The sequence below is a fragment of the Trachypithecus francoisi genome, unplaced genomic scaffold, assembly GCF_009764315.1.
Source record: "Trachypithecus francoisi isolate TF-2019V2 unplaced genomic scaffold, Tfra_2.0 Lachesis_group13, whole genome shotgun sequence".
NCBI classification, from domain to species: Eukaryota; Metazoa; Chordata; class Mammalia; order Primates; family Cercopithecidae; genus Trachypithecus; species Trachypithecus francoisi.
The window spans coordinates 16705966-16729376 of NW_022681458.1; the positions used below are offsets into that span (position 1 = coordinate 16705966).

General features: G+C 43.2%; 1 long non-coding RNA gene across 1 annotated transcript; it reads right to left on the minus strand.

The window, feature by feature from the left end:
* Positions 1-2874: 2874 nt before the first annotated feature.
* LOC117094450 lies at positions 2875-19286 on the minus strand. Its single transcript, XR_004441555.1, has 3 exons — positions 18819-19286; positions 17387-17389; positions 2875-2887 (listed from the first exon to the last, which is right to left on the minus strand). It is a non-coding gene; the product is annotated as an uncharacterized LOC117094450 (long non-coding RNA).
* Positions 19287-23411: the final 4125 nt, after the last annotated feature.

Genomic DNA, 23411 nt, shown 5'->3' on the forward strand with positions numbered 1-23411 from the left:
AAACCTGCACATGTACTCATGAACTTAAAAGTTTAATTAAAAAAAGAAACTAGCAGGAGAAATGAGTAAGAAGGGCTGAGCAGAGCATTACATTGTTGATGTTCAACCACTCTGTTGAATGCATATAAAATTTCTTCTTTAAATGTGTTTGCATTTAAAAAAAACCCTTGCTTGTTTCTTCATTATGTTAATTTGTTCCAACTCTACATTTTATAATAGAGCTTTCTTACATTTCCATAAATAGGGATAAATATAAGAAATATTTCTTATATTTCCATATGGATAGCTCAAAGTGTACTTTTTTTTTTCTTCATCCAGCCCAATTTTTCTGAGCTTGTGTGTCTTTTAATACACTCCTTTCTTCTTCGTCTCCTGGGTGGGAAGGCATTTCATTTTAACTTTTATCAGTTAGAAGAAATTCACAAAAATAGCTGTAAGAGTCCAATGGAAAATGGAAATATAAGAAATATTAAAATCTATAATTTGCAAAGTAACCACAACTCTCATCTTTAAATGAAAGGGGGAAATTCAAAGGCCCAGTCAAAGCAAAATTTAACGAGTCTTTTGGGTAATACATTCCGAAGAGCCTGTGGAACCGAAATCAAGATGAACCTTCGAAATGCAGGAAGTCTGGTCCTATCCATTTTGCATTCTTGTCTTGGAGCAATCGACTGTAACCTTCAAAGTATAATGAATGAATTGTGTTGCATCACAGAGAGGGTGGGAGTGGAGGGAGGAGGGAAGATTTAGGGGAAATGTCAGACTTGAGTGGGAGCTAAAAGCCTGTGATTGCATTCATTTGCTTCATACAGCTGAGGACGGCAAGCAAATGGAGCTGGGATACACTGAAAGAGATGGAGAATTACATATTTTTTCTCAATTAAATGCTTCTTGTGTTTTCCTTCCTAGCTTTCGATGGTATTTATTTTTCCCTACCTGTATTAAAGCAGCATGACATTCTCCATGGGGGGAAAATGCAGAGTTTCCTTTGGTTGTATGGAAATATTTACTGGCAGCAGACAAGAATATGTTTCTCCAAAAGGAAGGCTGCATTTGTCAAAGATTTGCTTGGATTCTGCCTTCCTTGCTGGGAATAGTTATTTACTCTTAATTAGCCCTAAATACAGTTGAGTGGAGGAAGGACCTTATTTTAAATGACTGACAGTGATTAAAAGGGCAGTTGATGGGCACGAATCAGAGATCATCATCAATAATAAAATCTGACTATAGGAACAACATGTATTTTATGTTCCCATAAACATAGATTTAGTGAAAGTAAGCCCACATAATAGTACTCGTGGCAGAGGCTGAATTGCTCTGAATTTAATTTAGAACAACATGAAAGATCCAGTATCAGCTGTAGGGCACCAGCTTGGGTTTCAGCTTGGGGGAGGCATCTGTTATGAGAACTAAAAGCCATTTCTGCGTTTTGTACTGCATGCTTTCCATTTAGGAAGAACCTCATACATATCTGGGATTCTCTCAAGCTGAGCTCACCTTTCCAGAGTGTCAGCACAGTCAACTTTCTCAGCTACCCCATAGCTCTCTCTTGACTACCTTATCTGTCACACAGATACACACACTCACAACCTTACGGCTAATTTAATCTCTTTTTATTATTTCCTGTCTGTCAACTTAATCTAAATGAATTATCCTGGACATTTGCTACCCTTGGGCCACTATCCACTGTGGAGATCAAGAAAGGGAAAGATTTACTTCCAGTAGAGATGGGAGGGACACATTGATGGCTTCCATCTCTCCACCCCTTCCTGACTTCCCTGGATCACATAGGGGTGGGGTGGTGGAGGAAGACTACCTCTCATTGCTACACTCACCTGGGCTTGCTTTCTACCACCTTGGGCCTGGGCCTGCATTGTAGTGTTTTACTTACATAACTTCTTGAAATCAACACACCCCCATTGTCCCCAGGGCACATCCCCAGTACGCCCAGAGGTTTCACTGATCACATTTACCTGTCAGAACTGTTCCTACCCCGCCCATAACCTCGTGCCCTGGGATAAAGAGTGTAGGAAGTCCCTCTCCATTTCAGTTCCGAAGGGATGCCCACGTTTCCTGTCCCAGGATGAGTGACAGTTCTTTTAGTGGAAAGAACCACCACCACCCCCACCCCCGCCCCCAGCTTTATTATGAATGCAAACCTTACCCTTGCAGTTTCTGGCAATCTTGATCTAGAGACAGCAAATGAATCTGCTATTATATAAATCCGCCATTATTTAAATTAGATCTCTAGTCCGGAAAGCTGATCTCATCCCTTACACTCTGCCTGCCTGGAAGAAGGCAGCAGTGTCCTGCATGCTCTTCCATGCTTTGCCAGCCAGAGCTCCCCCAGAAGCAGCTTTCCTGTGATACCTCCAGGGGCACAAAATTTCTGATGCCACCAGGCTGAGGGTTAGCATTTTGCTAAGCTGAATTTTCATACTCAAACAAGGTGGGAACGGAATACAGCTCATTTGTTTTACTTTAGGAAGAATTAAAAGGTAAGATTTCTCTCTGAGACATTTTGCAAACACTGGCAATTTCCATCGATGATTCTCAGTGGTTTCAGTAGTTGACTTGCAGACCTTAGAGGAAAAACAAGGTGACCAGCTGGGTCACACAGATGTTTTCAAGTTAACCGGAAGAACCCAAAATGTTATAGCTCCAATGTGGAAGTTTTTATCACAAGAATTGTTAGAGAACTGCTCTTTTTTTTTTTTTTTTTTTTTTTTTTTTTTTTTTTTTGAGACGGAGTCTCGCTCTGTCGCCCAGGCTGGAGTGCAGTGGCCGGATCTCAGCTCACGGCAAGCTCCGCCTCCCGGGTTTACGCCATTCTCCTGCCTCAGCCTCCCGAGTAGCTGGGACTACAGGCGCCAGCCACCTCGCCCGGCTAGCTTTTTTTTTTGTCTGCTATTTGCTGGAATAAATCCCTACCCACAGGCAGCCTGTGTGAAGATTTAAGTCAAACCTGCCACCCAGTGCAAAAATAACCCCAGGCCACACTTCCCCAAGAAAATACAGTGATGACAAATAAAATACAATTGCTATTTTGTAGAACAGCTTCCATAAGTCTCTCTTGGTTCTGGGGAAATGAGCAAGATGTTTTTTGTGAAGTTCACACTGATTAGACCAAATGCAGCCAAAGGAAATCTTAGGTCTCTTCCATCTTTCTACACCCAATCTCTGGTGGATAAGGCAGGGTTGCAAATAGACTAAAATATACAATCACTATAATTTCAGGAAGTGAAATATCTGAAATGACCCCTTGGAGAAATTACAAATAGAAATATGTGACTTAATTAAGTGAGAAGCCAATTCTGTGGAGGAAAGGATTGTTTGGCAGTCACTAATGGAAGAAATTTACAGCACTCACTACCTGGTCTCAGCTCACGGGGTGGTTGGCAGAGTGAGGTCCCAAGGGGCCACATGAGGCTGGTGTAGAGCTAGGATTGGCTGCTTGTTCTGGTAAAGTAAATTGGTCTAACTCTACAGCTTTCCAAATTGTCAGACTTGAAATCCAAGATGTTCGGTTCCCTAATGTTCATGATAATGATGTAAAGGAACATCACTCTGTATTAGGAAAATCAGAGTGCTAAATGGCTAGGCCAAGGTATATGACTTAGGGTGTTACCCATTCTTTCTGATGGAAGAGCCCCCCTGAAATCTGTTTTTTTGTTTGTTTGTTTATTTATTCAACAAATGTTACTTGTGAGCTTACTATCCTCCAGACACTATTCTATGCATTGGAGCTACATCAATGAACTAAAGAAGAAAAGGCTCCTTTTGCCCCCATGAAGCTTGCATTTTAGTTGAAAGAGACATATAGTACTGAAGTAGATGTGCAGCAGATTTTGTGTCAATCACTGTGATGGAGGATAAATAAAGCAGGACAAGGAATACAGAGTGATGGTGGCCCAGTGAACAGAGACATTAATAAAGCAAGGAAAACAGCCGTGGGGAAGAGGGTCTAGAAATGGCCATAAAAATGTCCACTATGTCTGTAGGATATCTCTCATCTCCATACTGTTGCAACAAAGGGAGGAGCTTAGAAACTCCCTGATGATAACAATAAGAAAGTTATTGAGCCCTGAATACGTACCAAGCACTATGCTATGCCATGTATGTTGTCAATCAATCCATTTATTGACACCATAGTCAGAGAGGCCCAGAGAAGTTAGGTAATTTGCTGGAGGTCACACAGACAAGATGTAAGTGCTGGATTTGGGACCTGAACCTCGACTTTCCAATGAACTCCAAACTTGATAAGAAACAATAACAGTTTTCATTTATTGGGAAACTGCTACGTCCAGGTATTGCATCTTGTGCTTTGCATATATTGAATAGATGTTGGGGTTCATAAGGGAAACCAATGTCACACATATGCCTACTACACTGGAGGTTTCTTTATGGCTGATAACACACCCTCTCTACCTCTGGCATGCACCAAAGGTTAAAAAACAAGAGCACCCCTTCCATTAAAATACTCTCAGCCTTATTACACAGTCTGCTCAATGAACCACCAGTGTCCCAATCTACCTCTCCGGCCTCATCCTTCACCAGCCTCTCCTTGGTCACATTGCTCCAACAGCACTGGCCTCCTTGTGGTTCCTTGAATATGCCAAGCACACATCCGCCTCAGGGTCTTTGGACTTGTTATTCCCTTTGCCTGGAACACTTGTCCTGAGATACCCACATAGCTGCTCCTTCACATCATCCAGTTCTCTGCTCAAACGTCATCTTGAAAGGATGCATTTCCTGACCAACAGATGGAAACCAGCGCACACCCTGTGCTTGTCCTGTCACTTTCCATCTCCCTTACTCTGCTTTATTTTTCTGTACAGCTCTTATCACCTCTTGACACGTTTCACATTTGATTTTTGTTGTCTGCCCTTTCCTTGTTTGAAGCTCTGTTTTGTTTACCCGTTTCCCCAGCAACTAGAGAATAAGGCCTGGCATACAAAAGGCATTCAGTAAGCAATTTTTGATAAATTATTAAATCAAGGGAAATGTACCTAATTAACAAGATCTGTGTATCTTGAAAAACGTTGTCAGGTTAACAGAGAAAAAGATGTAATACTCTTTTACATTCACCATGCTTTTCTAGGCAAGGTGAATATTTTTTCACTGACAGTACAACATAATTCCATTGAGACAAACGTAATAGGGAGCCATTTCTCTGGACTCCTATCATCAGAGAGGCATTGCAAGGTGGAAGCCAGTGGTGTTCAGAGACAAGGAGCTTTCACCCTAACACAGTCCTGGGTGTTTTATTTAGATGACATTGAGGGAAGATTGATCAAAGGGTATGAAAAACTTTACATGTTCACAAACATGTTCCTGTTGCTGTCTACAAGTTAGGAGGCTACCTTAGTCATCCAGGAAAAAGATGTTGGTATCTCAGATTAAGGTGATAATGAAAAAAATAAAGAGAATGTATTTGGAGCGTATTTTGTAGATAGAACCCAGGTTTACTGATGAATTGGAGGGAAGGAACAGAGGGAAATAGAAAATACAAAGTCAATTCTCAGGATTTTGGCTTGATCATGGTAGTTCCTGAAATGTATAAAACTAGAGGATGATAGGGGAAATCTATAGTTACCTTTTTTACGTTTGATAAGTTTGAAAAACCTGTCAGTTGTAAGTGGAGACATCAAAGCTTAGGGTAAATCTTTGAAACTGAAATAAATTTTGGACTCATTAGGACAAATATAATATTTAAGCCCTATAAATGGCTGCAGCCCCAAAATGGAGCTTTGATATGCAGCCTTCCAAAGCTAGGTCACAAAATGACTTAGCATGAGTTGATCTCAATCCTCTCTCTCTCTCTCTCTCTCTCTCTCTCTCTCTCTGTCTCTTTCTTTGTCAGGGCTCATGCTTGAAACCCTGTCATCACATCTTGAGGAAGCCCAGGTGTATTAGTCTGTTCTCATGCTGCTGCAAAGAACTGCCCGAGGCTGGGTAATTTATAAAGGAAAGAGGTTTAGTTGACTCACAGTTCCACATGGCTGGGGAGGCCTCACGAAACTTACAATCATGGTAATCTTTACGTGGCAGCAGGGAAGAGAAATGCCGAACAAAGGGAGAAAGCCCCTATAAAACCATCAGATCTCGTGAGAACTCACTCACTATCATAAGAAGAGCAGCATGAGGGTAACCGTCCCCATGATTCAGTTACCTCCCATCAGTTCCCTCCCACAACAAGTGAGGATTATGGAAACTACAATTCAAGATGAGATTTGGGTGGGGACACATGGAGAGGCTCTCTGCGGATATTCCGACTGAGGTTTTGGCTTACAGTGAGCATCGACTACTCCAGTTCCCAGTCTTTGAATCTTCCAGAGGAGGCCCCAGACATGGCAAGGAGATAGGACATCCCTCTTCTGTCCTGTTTGAATTCCTGACTCACAGAATTAGTGGGCATAAGAAATGGTAGTTTTACACCACTGAATTTTAGTTTAATTTTTTACACACATAGTTGCTGGCACTTCTCTTTTGGGGCATGCTCCTTCATTTTCTTGAGCTAACATGTAAAAAGTCTGACTACAGTGAAACTGCCATACTGGACATTTCACATGGAGACCACATAGAGCTATAGAAAGATGCTGGAAGAGCCTCTGCTGTCGGAGTCTGATGTATTTTGAGCTTCTCAGACTCTACTGCCAGACATGGGAATGGGTGAGCCTTCAGATGATTCTTGTCTACAGCCTCAAGCCACCCAGTTGTTTCTACTGAATCTTGTCCGATGAGAGCATTTGTGAGCTGTTATTGTTTTAAGCCACAAAGTTAGCGTGCTTTGATATGCAGCATTAGATAATTGCAACAGTGAACTTATCAAGGAAATGTATCAATTAGCATGAGCTGCAGTAGGGGAAGAGTGAGTGAGAGGTGGGCAAATGAAAACAATGTGTAGTCACCTCTTTCAAGAGATTGAGTTGGAAATGGAAATCAATAACTGTGGTGGCAGTACGAGAAAGATGAGGACATAATTTTTTCCTAACATGGGAGATACTGAAGCATGTTTGCAGGATGTTGCAAATAATTCTGCAGAGAAGCAGATATTGATTTACAAGAGCAAAAAGAATAGATCAAATGAACAAAGTCTTCGAGAAGCTTTAAGACTTCTTGAGAAGCAATAGTCATGAAATTGACCTCCCCTTACACTAGGTGAGAAGGAAAGGAAGATGGGTGTGTGTGGAGGTTTATAGATTTATTGGTGATAAGGTGATGGTTTCCATCTGTGCTAGTCTTCTTGGGCTGCCGTAACAAAATACTATAGACTTCGTAGCAGAAATAAGAGATATTAATTTTCTCCCAGTTGTGGAGACAGGAAGTCCAAACCAAGATGCCAGTGGCATTGATGTCTGGCAAGGGCCATCTCCTTGGGTTGCAGATGACTGTCTTCTTGCTTTGTCTTCACATGATAGAGTGAACACTCTGGGATCTCTTCCTCTTCTTATAAGAGCACCAGTCCCATTGACTTAGGGTCCCACCCTAATGACCCCATGTAACCTTAACTACTTTCTAAGGGCCCCATCTCCAACTATAGTCACTCTGGAGGTGGGGGTGAGGGTATTCAACATATCAATTTTGGAGGAACACAGTTCAGTCCAGCACCATTCAATAGTTTCTACCTTCTTAATGAAGAATAGGGCAACATTGTTGCTGTTATTTAAGGGGGCTGGAGGGTTGATGTGAGGAGAGATGGGGTGATTGAAATTATTATCTTAAAATGTAGCAATGTGGCATAAATCCTGGACTATGTTGAGTGTGTTGAGTGCACAGTAGAGGTTGGCCAGCTCAGCCATCCAGTTGGCAGTGTTAAAAGAAGCAAAAACTGGGCAAAACCAGGTTCAGAGTCTTCCCTGGAAGGTATATCAGAGATGTACATCAGAGACAGGGGCATGGCATCTAAGGGTGTTTAGAAGATAGTAGTTGTAATAATGGACTGTGTAATAGACACTAAGAAAGGAAGGCAAAATAATAAGAAAGTTATGGGGTCCTTGGATGGGCGGTCTTGATGAGGCTCCAAATACATTGCAGTGGAAGTTCTAGAAGGTCTAGAAAAATCTGACCTGGCGAACACTGTGAAACCCCGTCTCTACTAAAAAATACAAAAAACTAGCCGGGCGAGGTGGCGGGCGTCTGTAGTCCCAGCTACTCGGGAGGCTGAGGCAGGAGAATGGCGTGAACCCGGGAGGCGGAGCTTGCAGTGAGCTGAGATCCGGCCACTGCACTCCAGCCCGGGCGACAGAGCAAGACTCCGTCTCAAAAAAAAAGATTTAGGCAAAATGTGTTGGAAGGGTGGAAAGCGTTAGCTAAAGAGTGCTGGATACTGTGTAAGATAGCTACTAGGGATGACAGAGTCCAAGGACTGTTGCTGGTGAAGAAAACCTGAGTACTTAGAAATACACTTGTTGGGATCAATGACCAAAGATGACCCAAAAGTTCAGAAAGGAATAGAGACTCTTCAGTCTATTTTAAGAGCAGATTGTATTACCTTAGATATAAAACTTTTCCTATAAGAAAAATGGAACTGAAAAATCCTTTGAAAAGTTCCTCCTGAGAATTTTCATTTCCAAGTACTATAAAAAATGATTGCAGTGTCTCTTATATTAAGGTTAATACTGATGTTAAATGTGAAATATATGAAAACCTGTTGGAAGTCTCTGAAACGGAACTAATACACCTGTAGCTAGCTTACATAATGAATCTCCCTTTGTTTTGTGGTATTTGGCCTCAGATAAATTGCTGATCTTAGCCCCTGCTCTGTTGCCTTCTACTTGCTGAGTCTTTGCCCATATAGCTTGATGAATCTTGTGGAGACAAACATAATGCCTGCCACTGCTGTAACTGACATGGGGCTGGGAGTGCTCGTTTCAGCACTGAACACATTTTCTTATTTTTTTCTGTTGTTCTTTTTGTCTCTAGTTTTGGAGGTGTTGGAGGTTATGATTACAAACCTTGAAACATTCCCTGCATTGGGAGATGAATTGAAACATGGTTGTTCTGTTGAGATACCCTCTGGAAGAACCATACACACATACCCGTTTATCAGTAAATGTGACTGGTGAACTGTGTGCCCTAGAATGTTTCTAGAAGAATCAGCAAAATGAATATAACCAACACACCAGGTGGTATTTCATAAAGATAATTTATGTCTAAACCAAAGGTAAAAGGAGATTATAGAGCTCATTTTTTTCTTTTATTCCCTTTCTCCTCTCTCCATCCTATTATCCCAGGACTCATATCATCAAACCACAAAGAATTTACTTCTCCCAGCCTTCAAAATTAATAAAGTACCCCACCTCTAGAATCTAGACATAGCCACTGTCCAACAGAACTTTGTGATGACAGAAATGGTCCATATCTGTGCTGTCTAATATGGTGGCCTCTAGCCACATGTGGCTATTGAGAACTTGAATTTTTATTTTGTCTGATTGTGAATAATTCAAATTTAAATAGCCAGACGTGATAATGACTACCTTATTGGTCAGTGCAACTAATCAGTTCAATTTACTGAGTACCTGCCTTATGCGAAAGAGTGTAAGAGAAAAATGGGAAAGACACAGAGCTTTTCTTCTGAAGAAACGTCCTTGGTGCTGGTCCATCAGGCAGCATTTCTAAAGCAGACAAACTCCCTGGAACAGAACAAGAAGGATAGCTTACCCCCTAGCCATCCTAGAGGTGAAAAATCTGACTCTCATAGTTTGATGTAGGATTTAGGCAAAATGGGTGTGTAACACAACATAACTAAGCTATAGCAACTTTGCTTGATATATAAGGCACGATTATCAGAAATATCACTGAAAATGTTCCAACAACTGTCTTAATCAAGTTTTTATGGTATAAAAACACAACTCCAATATTTGTGGTTTACAATAACATACATATATTATTCTTACCCATAAGTCTGCAGATTAGCTGGGTAGCTCTGCTTCTGCCTACAGGCTGGGCTTAAATCGGTTGCATGTATCTGTCACCCTGGGAAGCTCTCCTGGAATATGGTACAAGAGGGCAAGCCAAACAAAACAAGTACACTGAAAGTTCTGTTCATGGTATTTGCACTAACATTTCATTGGCCAAAGCAAGTAACATGGCCAACACGAAAATCAGTGAGGCAAGAAGGTTTTCCCCACCTGCCTTACTAAGAGGCATCATAGAGTCACATGGCAAAGAGTACGGATATATCCTGTGTTACTGGGAGAGAGTGAAGTGTTTGGAACAGTCATACAATCTACCACAAATACTTAGAGCTCCATGGGCTTGGTTAGGGTAATATTTTCTCAGAGAGTGAATTCATCCTTTTCTTCATTGGTTGATTCTCCTACTTGTTGCAACTTCCTCGGGTGGAATCAATTCTCCTTGGTAAGAGCAAAAAGCAGACAGAGCACCGAAGGTATCTAGTTGGCTCAGTAACCCAAGGCAAGTCAGAAGCCATGATACCAGGAGAACACGCCTGGGGAATCCTGGGATCTCCTTCCATGCAACAGTGTCCACTACAGAGAATAGGCGAGTTACTGGGGATTTGCCAAAACTCTCAGTTTATTGGCACTGACTATGACTGCATAAGAAGAAGACATAACAAGTTTGTAGTATACAGGGTGTTTGTAAGTTTGCAGGCTCAATATAATCTTTAAATTTGAAATCCAAGTCCACCCCCTTGTGATCTCTTTCTCTGTCAGTTCCCCAACACTTCCCTAGATCATCTCCCAAGGCAGAACTAGTAGACGATACATTGCTCTTCTTCTAATGACTGCTTTCTTCATTTGCACGTGGGTTTTTAAATCATTTACCCATTCATCCATTTATCCCTTCAACAAATATTGATTGAGCATTGACTCTGCTGGGAAATGTTTTAAGCTCTATGCATACTGCTGTGAACAAAAGAGAAAGATGTGTCTTTCTGATGAGAAATGAAACTAATAAGCAATGGAACAAGTAAATACATAACACAATGTTTTAAAAAGATGAAGTGCTTGAGAATGACTGGGGTGCTGTCTATCTTACACATGGTGGTTGGGGAAGTTAACTCTGAGGATACGACCTTGGCGAAAAGGCCTGAATAAGTGAGGAATGAAGAAAATAATAGCAAAGTGTTCCAGGCAAAGGGAGCATTGATGACCCAGGGATATGCGAGGCATGTTTAAGAAGGAGCTTGAAGAACAGTGTGGCTGGAACAGAAGGAGGTGGGGAGAGAGAGCAGGAAGTACTTAGACCAGATAGGGATTGGGGGCTTTGTAGGCTGGGAAGTCACTGGAATATTCTGAGCAGGGGAGCACCATGAACGTAACTTGAGTGAGAAGGCATGCCATTCTGGAGCACACTGGCATGGTGTCTGCCTACTTCCACGGCAAACCCGCTTCTGTTCTGTCAAGCTGTCCTCCAATTGTGCACTTGCTTCGTCTTGACTCATCATTTCTTATGATTCCAAGAACTTAAGCAGTCTGTACTCTCCCCTTCTCCATCTCACATGTCTTCCAGGATCCTCTTTGTATTCATTGTCCCTTGATATTTCTGTTAGCTCAACCTAATACATTTCCCACATCTGACCCATTAAGATGGAAATCTGATCAATCCATTAGGCTTATGTCACTCACTGCAAACATACTAATTGTACGCTTGCTGTGTGCGAGGTTTTGAACAAGGAAATAAGAAGGCTCAAATGTGAATTGAAATGGATCTGGCAGTTCAGGAATTTCAGTGTAATACGGGGTTTCCCATATTGTTTTAAGTATAAAGACCTCCATTACCATTAAAAATTCTCCATCTCCTGCCTAATAATACTATATGATCTTTAATATTCATTCATTGAAGAACTACATAATGACAAGAAGTTCTTATGCATTTTTTTTTTAAATAAAGTAGAGTTTCACTCTTGTCGCCAAAGCTGGAGTGCAATGGTGTAATCTTGGCTCACCACAACCTCTGCTTCCCAGATTCAAGCGATTCTCCTGCCTCAGTCTCCCAAGTAGCTGGGATTACAGGCACCTGCCACCACACTTGGCTAATTTTTGTGTTTTTAGTAGAGATGGGGTTTCACCATGTTGGCCAGGCTGGTCTCAAACTCCTGACCTCAGGTGATCCACCCGCCTCGGCCTCCCAAAGTGCTGGGATTACAGGAGTGAGCCACCATGCCTGGCCAAGAAGTTCTGATACATTTTCTAACACTCTTTATGCATTTCTTTTGTATTAACACAATGGCTTCTCACCTAATAGTAAACACGTTTCTGATACAAGTTACCTATTCAGTACAATGTGAGCTGTGAGTGTGGATTTTCAATACTTTGTGATAATTTCATCTCAGATGACACCAGTGGAACTGAAAAGTACCAAACCCGGAACAGAACCCAGCTGGCCCCCAGCTCCTTTACTCTGACAATAGGGGCAAAGCTCAATATGCAGAAATGTTGAGCTCTGGGGATGCCCCAGAATAAATGCACGGCCTCACATGAGTCAGCATGAGAGTGGCCCATGAGCAACTGTGCTCCTGAATCAATTCCAGAAAGCAGGGCAGGCCTGGCTACATAATTTGCAGGTCCCAGTGCAAAATGAAAATGCCATCCCCTTTCTTCAAATACTTATTAAGGATTTCAAGACAGTGACAACTGAACATGAAAACAAGTTAAAAGAGTCTACGCACAGGGCCCGGGGTGACTGGTGAAACCAGCCCTGCATGGGAGCCTACTATAAACTAACACGTCTGCGCACACTAATGCAACACAAGCCATTTCCATTCAGCAGCAGCAAATAAAATGGCGGCACCTACCACGTGCCAGGCATTTCTCTAAGTGCTTTGTGTGTAATATCACATTTAACTTGTGAAATAAGTGATTTGTTTTTCTAAGACCACCAGAGCGGGCACAGAAGAACCAGCGAGTAGGCAAGTGTAGGAGCAAAACTGCAAGTTTATTTTGGTCACCTAAGGTGTGGGGAAGAGGTCTGTCGGCCTCCGGCAAAGAAGGCCAACAGACTCCCCTGGTGGGGCTCTCTGACGGAGTTCCTTCAGTCCCGACATCCCGACAGGAGTGGAGGACTGAGGAAGGCAGCCCATGGCGTCCCTCCCGATGGGCTTTTCTAGGAGTGGGAGGGCAATAGGCGGGGCACAGGCGTGTCAGGGGGCGTTCCGCAGGTGCGACCAGGTAAATCTTGGTCTCTTCGGATTGACGTCACCTGGCGCATGCCCAGTTGGTCTGCACCTTCCCCGGCGCCGGCTGCATTTTCGTGCGCGGGAAAAGTTGGTGAAGAAGAACCCGGAAGTGCACCATCTTGCCTCTGTTCGTCCAAACAGTAAGTACTCTTCTTATTCCCATTTTGCAAATAAGGAAACTAAGGCACACATAGATTTAGCAAATTGCCAAGATTATATATCTAGTGAGACAGAGAACCAGGATTCGAACCCACAGAGTCTGGCTGCAGAATGTAGACCTGTAACTCCTAATGTGATCCTGTTTCCCTAATGTTGCTTGGCTTGTTTTGAGGATTAAATGAGAAAATATAGGCGAAAGTGTTTGTTACTTTCATGTTAGACATATTGAGCATCTACTATGTATCAGGTATTGTTCTGAACCTATTTTAGCTCATTTAATTTTCCAGTCATATGGATATGTATAATTATTAATGTAGAGGTAATCACGGAATAGAGAGACACTAAGTAAATTGCCCCAAAACACACAGCAAGCGAGATGTTGAGCCAGGGTTTGAAATATGAAAGTAAGTAGAAAATAAGTAACAAAAAATGAGAACATTCATTGTTATGCAGTTATAGGTATTATATAGTTATTATGCAATCATAAGAAATGTTGTGTTTTCTTGTAGGAGGGTTCTGAAAGCATTATCTTTAAACAATTTCCTTTAGGGTGGAAAGAGAATGAAAGAGTATAGTTAGAATCAGAAGACACAATAACAGTAGGCTGTGGTATTCACATTTTATGGAAAAACAAGGAGCCCTTATGTTTTCTGGGTAATTCATGTCTTACTTTTTTTTATGATGTTGAAATTGATTCTCTAGTAGAATGTAAATAAGGAGGCTTTCATTTTTCTCAATTTTCCTCCATTTTCTTACTAATTAAACTTGTCATAAGGGTAATGATTAATCTTTCTCAACCACCGACTACCCTGCCCCCATCTGTGCTGAGCAGAATTTACACACCGTTTGAAATGCTTGTTCTCTGGTGCTGTAAAGAAACAGCACTTGAACATAAGTTTAATTTATTTAGTAAGCTACTTTTACTTCCTGCAGAAAGGGTATACTCGCCAGCAGTTTTGCCAGCAGAGTACACCGAACAAAGAAGACAGGGTCATTTATAACCTGATGCCTCTACCTTACTGCTGTGTCCAGTTTCCATTGGCTGGAACGGGACCTCACATTCTGTATTCGTCCTGATTGGCTGGCAACTTAGAACTTTTTAAAAGCGGCAAAGGTAGAGGAGAACAAAGGAAGGAGGGAATAACTTGTGGAATGCTGAGAAAGATAAAAACACTTAAATAAGGAAGAGGAACAGGCTATAACCTAATGCTTTCTTGGACCAGTATAAGCATGCCAGGGCAAATATTTAGGCTAAATTGTGAGAGCTAAGAACCCAAAGTACATTGATTTCTTTATTATGGCTAGCAGATATTTAAGAATATTAGCATAGGTCTTTGAATAAATTTTGCTTTTAAGAGAAGTTACTGTTTATTCCTAATTAGACGGGGAGGAAGGTCTTTGAAGAGGAACCTCTATTTTACATTTTACAACACTGTGCAAAGATTACCCTTCAAAGGAAGAGCCTGGGCCAAAATTGTGCGTGTACAGAGACAGCGAGTTCATGGGTAAAAAGATTGTCTCCTCGTGAAAACTCAGAGTACAAATCTTTTCTGTCTCTTGCCGCAAAGTGTGCACTATTTAATTTACCAAGACACAGACCAGAAATCAAACCCCCAGTGGATGTTTTCACTTTTATTGCCTATTAGTGAGCTTCGGTGAGCTGTTGAACATTAGCCATTACAGATAATGAAATCACCTTTTTCTCGTACCAGGAGTTGATCTCAAGCTAGTCTTTATGTTATTCCCAGCTTCCTGTGAACCTCATCACAGTGATTGTGTGTATTCAGGAAAGAGTGACTGAAAACCTGTTAGTGCCTTGTGGGAGAAGCAGAGGAATCAAAGCTTCAGGTTTTTGGAAATTTGTGATGGAAAAAAGACGTGTACCCTTGGACACCTGATAAACACCATGGGAAGTACAAGGACGGGGTCTAGGAGAGAAATCCCTTTCACTAGAGGTTTCAAAATGGAGAGAAGGGGCTGTGAGCTGATCCATGCATCCACTAAGAGACCTAATGTCTTACGTGCCTTCCGCACTTTTTGAAATTTTCCCAGATCTTTCTCATTCAATGTAAAGCCCATCTAAGCATTTTCATATCAGATTCCATCCATGCTCAGGAATCGCTTGTAATCGTGAGATATTTTACCGAACTTTCCCATGATTCAGCTTACAGGAAGAGAAGGAGAAATCAAAGATCACAGAAAGACTTACATTTTTAATTGCCAGGTCTCAGGCACTGTAGCATTTAAACGCTCCTGGTGACTATGGTAGCTTACGTCCAAGCTGGCTGCCATCAATGACTTTCTTCCATGTGACCCATGCAATTCTTCCATTGAGAGGTTGAGTCTGTTTCTCCCCTTCCCTTGAATCTGGGCTGGTTTGACCAATGGAATGTGGCAGAAGTGGTGTTCTGGGAATTTCAAGCCTAGTTCAAAAGAAATCTTGCATCTCTTGCCTAATTCTCCTGGAACACTCTGGGAGCTCTGAGCTACCTACTGTGTAAGAACTCCAGCTACCATGAGGTTGTCATGCTGGAAAAGCCATCTCTAGACACCACAATAACAGTTCAGCTGAGCCCAGTGTCCCAGGCATCCCAAACAAGCCTCTGGACATGGGATTTTATCTCAGTACTTCCAGACCAGTCCATCTGTCAGTTGAATAAGTCAGAGTGAACTTAGACACGATGTGGAGCAGGCCACACACCCCTGTAAGACTCAATTGAATTTTCCATTGATAAAAAGTATGAAATACAATAAAATGGAGGTTGTTTCAACTCACTATGTTTTAAGGTAATTTATTACAAAACAGTAAAGACTGGATCGGTGACCAATCAGATCTCTAAGAAAATATTGGCTTCACTGTATGTTTATAAAACAGAACAGACTCCATGTAATGTCATGTAATGGATCCCCATATTTCACAGATAAGAAAACTGAGGTTTAAAGAGCCAGGCAGTCATCCAGGATTCCCTCTTTCTCTTTCATGACTTTCTTCTTTAATTAACCTTGGCTGTTCTTAGAATAAATTAGAAAAGTTATTAACGCTATTCTTGAATCCATCAATAATGTAAACAAATCTGAAATGGCTGGAAAGAGCAAATATGAAGAAATGGAAAAGATCTACCTAATTTGCCTCGTAGCCCCAGTAGGGCCCAACACAATTTTAGGTACTCAATGAATTATCATTGAATAAACAAACAAAACAGTGAATGAGTAAATAAGTGAAACATCTTCTCTAAGTAAATTGAGAGTTTTGCAACTAAGTAGTTCAGTGTGTGATTCACTGTATCTACTCTATTTTTCACAGTTAATTCATCTGACCCCTGGCCTTTTGACAGATGACCCCCGGAGTGGCAACTAGTAAACAAGTATTTGTCTCAGAATCCATGACTCTGTGGCATGGCTTTCTGAAGACCAGAAGGCCTGTGCCTGCCAGAACTCCATCTCTTACAAAGAAAATGGCTGTTCCTGGAAGCCGCCCTTCTCCATATTATGTACCATATTTGCTTTTCGGTGCTGCCTCTTTCCTGGAGGTCCCGCTGGCCACATGACAATTCAGACAAGCAATGGCTCACTTTTTTCCTGTGAGTAAATTCTTTCTTCATGATTGTTTTGTACCACTTTGGAGTACAGTTATTTGGACAGAAGAGCTGAAAGTGACCAATGAGGGAAGCATATGGTATTTGTTTGTGTCATATTTGTGTGTATTCAACACGGAGGCCTGAAAATGACAAGAGTCCTGCTTATGGGGAACTTACATTCCCAGTAAAGAACAAACTACTTTTATATTCTCTGTTTCTCCAAGTCAGTTGGTCCTTTGGAGATTGAACAGCACATATTTAAAAAAAAAAAAACACAACATCACTCACTGGTCATTAAGCTAGGAGAGCCCTTCTCCCAAGTCAACATCAAAGCTCATGTTTATTGATATCACAAATCATAATACAGTGAAACTTCAGAATGGCAGTGCCCATAGCCTAGGGCAGGAAGTTGAATTTAGGAACTGGGAGGCAAATAGTTCTTTCGGTAGATTTTGTTGATTGGGGTATCCTGCAGAAAGATACCCTTGACCTTTTGACCTTTGACCCCCTGGGAGCACTGAGTCTGCAGCTGCTGCATCTCCTGGGCTCTCCCCCAAGAAGCAGAACTCTGAAGGTCCCTTGTGAACAGACAATGTGCTCTTATCCAAGAGGGATGGGACTGCCTCTTTTCAGGGAAACAGTCCAGGGCCCCTGTCTTTCAGGGAAATTACTGAATCATAGCCAAACTACAAAAATCAACTGCTAGAATAGCCTCAGAAAAATCTTTTTTTAAAAAAATAAGTAAATGTAATTCAAGAGACATTGGAGTTTTTAGAGCCCAGCTCCCATTTCTGCCAAGACATCCATTGCCAATAGAAGACCTGGGAGGCACCAGTGCTGTTATTCTGAGGTAAGGCAGCTCACCAGCTGGGCCTTTCAGGGGCCAGTTGCACACCAGGCCCCCAGTGCCAACCAGTGAAAACCATTCTTCATCCTTTAGGCAAGTAAATATTCACCAAAAGCAGGACTAGATGCCAGACATTGTGCTATGCGCTGGGGAATAGAGTTTGCATAAAGAAGACACATGGTTCCTGCCCTCATAGTACTTACAGTCAGTCTTTTGGAAGAGAGAAATATTAATCACACAATCCCATAAACAACATATAGTTGTAACTGTGGTAAGTATTAAAAAGACACTAAATGATCAACTGTAAAAAGGGGATTTGACCAGTCAGTGAGGTCAAGTGAGTCAGCTTGGAGTAAGAGAAATTTGAGCTGAGCTTTCAGATAAGCTGAATAGTGTTTAACTAAATGATAAGTGGAGGGGTTAGTATTCCAGCCAGACAAACAGCATATGCAAAGGCCCTGCAACAGACAGAACATGGGAGGGATGAAAGTTTAAGGGATAGAATGTTGTGCCCGAAGTCGTGAGACCCCGGTAAGTGACCACCAGAGTCCAGAGTCAAAGCCAAATAGCCGGGGTCGCTTTATTACGAGTTCGAACCCCGACCTCTCCGCTTTATACAATGGCAGGTAAAGAGAGAGGCCCCGGCTGCTGTTTTAGGGTTTCTTTTATAGCGAGGTACAAACAAGTCACAGAGAAACAGTAGTTACAAACTTATTATTGGTTAACATTTAAAGTTGAACATTCGGCAGTTTCTGGCTGGTTCCCGCCTTTTTCACAAACTCAAACGGCTGGGGGTTTTCCAGATAAGTTGTTTGTGTAAGCCCGAGGGGTGGTCACATGCATGTATGTTGCAACCTCAAACGGCTAGGGGTTTTCTAGATAAGTTGTTTGTGTAAGCCCGGGGGGTGGTCACATGCATGTATGTTTAGAATTTTTCCCTTAGGGGCTTTCTATCTCATTCCCCGCTTTTAGTTGTGTCTTCAAGAGCCAATCTTGGGTCTTACGTGTTTGTTTCAATTGTTTTATTGATGATGGGTTGATATTGTGTTCTAAGGACCATTAACTGGACAGTGTTGATTCTATCTTTGACAAAGTTTATTATTCTGTTTAGTATGCATGGCCCTATGGTGAGGAGGAGGAGTAGGCTTAGCAATGGTCCTGCTAGGGGCATTAAGAGGGAGTACATGGAGGAGCTCCACCAACTATCAGCTGCGGAATTGAATTTTTGTTTTTGTAGTTCTAGGCTGAGTTTGTGTAGCTGTTGGACCTGCGTCTCTACTAACCCAGATTCATTTATGTAAAAACAGCAGTCTTCTTTGAGAAAAAGGCAAGTTCCCCCTTTTTCGGCAGTAAGCAGGTCTAGGGCGCGCCGATTTTGCAAAGTAACTTGGGCGAGGGAGGTCAGTTGCCTTTGTAATGAGGCTAGGGATTCGGCTGAAGCTTCCATTGCTATGGAGAATTGTTGGGAGAGCTTAGCGGTAGTAACGAGAGCGTGGCCTAGGGCTCCTCCTGCTAACCCTGCCGCTATTACAGATGTGGTGAGTGAGACACCGGCTACTAAGGGAAGAAATACACCCCTTTTTGTCCTGAAGGAAGGACGTAGTCTCCTTCTAGATATTCAGCAGGGGTTCACAGGGTTAGTTGGGGAACTATTGTAACAGGGAGACATAGGAGGCTCTTAGTGGCCTGAACAGTGAAATTTTTATATAGAGTTCCATTACACCAGAAGAATGAGCCATGAGGGTCGTACAGAGTGGAGTTGGGAGGAGAGGTTATGTTGCAAAGGGAGGTGCTAGCGTGGAGGGTGGTTTGGATCTGAACAAGTGAGCGCCATAGATAGAGGCGGCTGCTAGGCCACTTTGTCCCAGATGTCATGTACATGGCCCCCTTCTGTTGGGAGGTCCAACGGGAGTCCCAGGGATCCCAGATAACCCATGTGTAGCCTGTGGCAGTTTTTAAAAAAATTATGGGAATTCCACACTTGGGTCGAGAGGGTTTCTGAGGCCATGAGAGTCTTGACAGTGTGGATTTTACATGAGCTATAGGGGCAGCCGACGCTTTGTTCAACCCATGTGTTTTTACAATAGGGGATTTGTTGGTCAAAGAGAAAGCAAATAGCTGGGGTGACTTTTCCCGGTTGTGCCTGGAAATCAGTAAAATTAACATAGATAGGAGAGCTACAACCTTGAGGGGGGCAATCAGCTGTGGCCAGAAGATGGCCTTGTACCTGTGTCTGAGCGTAGTTGGTCCAATTCTCTGTCAGGAAAAAACGCCAGGCAAACGGGGATGAAGCCTGCTGTGCTTGGATTTTCCAGCTGAAGGCCCGCAAAAGCAAGAGCGTCACAAAGGAGATGGACACCATACTTACGGTTGTTGACGGCGCAGGGTGAGTTTTAAAGGATTGTCTTTAGTCCGGTCAATTGTCCAGGCTGCGGTTTTCTCTGTGGAGGGCCTGACGAAGTCTGAGAGGGGGTCCACTGGCTTGGCGTGGGTGTAGTGGATCCAGGCAGCGATTCCTTCTACCTTGAGTGCTGTTGGCGTGGTTAGGATCACCTGGAACAGCCCTTTCCACCTTGGTTCTAAGGTTTCTTGTCAGTGTCACTTGACGAGAACACAGTCTCCTGGCCGGATCTGGTGTGGAATGGGTGGAGGTCCTGTTTTGTATAGTTCTCTTAGTCTAGGCCAGATTTCTTCATGAATTTTCTGTAAGGCTTGTAGGGAAAATAAGAGTTCAACACCATCATCGACATCAGATTTGATGAGATTGTCTTTTAGGTTAGGGACAATAGGGGGAGGTCTGCCATACATTATTTCATAAGGGGTGAGACCTAATCTGTAAGGGGAGTTTCTTGCCCTGAACAGGGAGTAGGGGAGTAGGGGAGAAGGACTACCCAATTAGCGCCAGTCTCCATGGTCAATTTAGTTAGGGTCTCCTTTAATGTTCTCTTCATTCTTTCTACCTGTCCTGAGCTTTGGGGGCCATATGCACAATGTAATTTCCAATTTGCCCCGAGAATGGAAGCCAGACCCTGACTTACCTTGGCGATGAAGGCCGGCCCGTTGTCCGACCCTATCCTAGCTGGGAAGCCATACCTGGGCAAGATTTCTTCTAGGATTTTCTTGGCTACGACTTGGGCAGTTTCTTTTTTGGTTGGGAAGGCTTCTGTCCATCCTGAAAAAGTATCTACAAAAACTAGTAGGTATTTGTATCCATATTTTCCTGGTTTTATTTCAGTGAAGTCAATTTCCCAATAAGCCCCAGGTCTATTTCCTCTTTGTCTTTTTCCAGTGGTTTGGGGTTGGTTTCCTGCATTATTGAGTTGGCATACTACACAATTTTTAGTCACTTGTTCAACTTTTTTAGAAGCATCTCTGATTTTTAGTTTTGAGTGTCTTATTAAGTACAATATTCGCCTTGAGCCTAAATGGGTACTATGATGGATTCGTTCTAGTACCCGTTGTCCTAATTTGTCTGGGAGAATAATGTTGTTTTTACAGTCTTTCCACCACTTGTCGTGGATCTGAGCCATAGGGAGCTCGTTTATCCACTGGAGGTCGCTTTCTGTGTACTCCTGGTTAGAGGGTAGCTCTGGGGGCCCCGGGTCAGGCAGCTGAAGGGCTAGGAGCTGTGAAGGTGTTTGAGCCACATTTTTAGCAGTCTGATCAGCCAGGTTATTTCCCCGGGAGACCATGTCAGTTATTCTTTGGTGTCCTGGACAGTGGACAATCGCCAATTTTCTGGGTTCCCAGAGGGCAGCTAATAAGGCCAGGATTTCTTTTTTGTTTTTAATGTCTTTTCCTTCTGCCGTGAGGAGCCCTCTTTCCCTATATATTGCTCCATGTATGTGAGCGGTGGCAAAGGCATATTCGGCTGTCAGTATATACCGTTAGTTTTTGGTCTTTCCCCAATTTTAAGGCCTGAGTCAATGCCACCAGTTCAGCCTTTTGGGCCGATGTTCCCGGGGGCAAGGGTTCTGCCCAAATGACTTTGGTTTCTGAGGTTATCGCCGCTCCTGCGTACCTTTGTCCTTGGTGGACGAAACTGCTTCCATCGGTGAACCAGACGAGGTCAGCGTCTGGCAGTGGCCGGTCCTGTAGGTCTTCTCTGACTCCGTGTACCTGGGCCAATATCTCGGAGCAGTCGTGGAGTGGGCTCTCCAAGTCCGGATTTGGCAGTAGGGACGTGGGGTTTAGGGCCGTTGGGGGCATGAAAGTTATTCTGAGGGGGTTTAGTAGCAGTCCCTGGTAGTGGGTGAGCCGGGCATTGCTAAGCCACCGATCAGGTGGCTGAGTACGCCTTCAATGGCATGTGGGGTAGTGACCTGCAATTCTTGGCCCATGGTCAGTTTATCAGCGTCTTGGACCATTAAGGCAGTGGCTGCGATTACCCGGAGGCAAGGAGGCCACCCAGCAGCCACTGAGTCCAGTTTCTTCGACAAATATGCAACCGGTCTCCGCCAAGGACCTAAATACTGAGTCAATACTGCTTTGGCTACACCCTGGCTTTCATCCACGTATAGGTGGAATGGCTTGGAGACATCAGGGAGTCCCAACGCAGGGGCTGATAGCAGAGCAGTTTTGATTTGTTGGAAAGCCAGCTCAGCCGCCTCTGTCCAATTAAAGGGCTGCTGCTCTTTTGTTGCCTGATATAGTGGTTTAGCCAATTCAGCAAAGCCCGGTATCCAGAGTCTACAGAACCCTGCCGACCCCAAGAACTCTCTTCCTTGTCGTGTTGATTGGGGTCTAGGGATACGTAGAACAGTCTCTTTTCGGGCATCCGTCAACCAGCGCTGCCCCCCTTTTAACAGGTATCCTAGGTAGGTTACCTCTGATTTGCAGATCTGAGCCTCTGATTTGCAGATCTGAGCCTTCTTTGCCGAGGCTCGGTAGCCTAGATCTCCCAAAGCCTTTAGGAGGCTTTCGGTTCCTTGTAGGCAGGCCTCTGGGGATTCAGCTGCTATTAAAAGATCATCAACATACTGTAAAAGAGTGATCTCAGGGTGCTGTCACCGGTACTCACCCAGATCTTCGTGGAGGGCCTCGTCGAACAGAGTTGGGGAGTTTTTGAATCCCTGTGGTAGCCTGGTCCACGTTAGCTGTCCATTTATGCCCCTCTCGGGATCTGTCCATTCGAATGCAAAAAGTTCCTGACTCTTAGGGGCTAAAGGCAGGCTGAAAAAGGCGTCTTTTAAATCCAGGACGGTGTACCACTGTTTTTCAGGGCTTAAGGTGCTTAAGAGAGTGTATGGGTTTGGCACAGTGGGGTGAATGTCCATGACTCTTTTGTTGACTTCTCTTAGATCTTGTACTGGCCTATAATCTTTACTGTTAGGTTTGCGTACCGGCAGCAACGGGGTGTTCTATGCTGAGTGGCAGGCGCATAGAACTCCCCAATCTAGGAGCCGGCAGATGTGTGGTGTAATACCTTCTCTGGCTTCTAGGGGCATCGGGTACTGCCATACCTGAACAGGATCCGTCCCAGGTTTAACTGCAACAAATATGGCAGGACGGTGTTTTGCCAGTCCCAAACCTCCTGTTTCTGCCCAGGCCTCTGGGAAGCGCTGTAGCCAGGGGCTGATATTCTGGTCAGGAGGTGCCAGTTCCTGATGGAGTCTATACTCATTTTCTAGGGCAATTGTGAGGACAGATATTGGCTTGTCTTGAGAATCGGTTACTTTGGGGC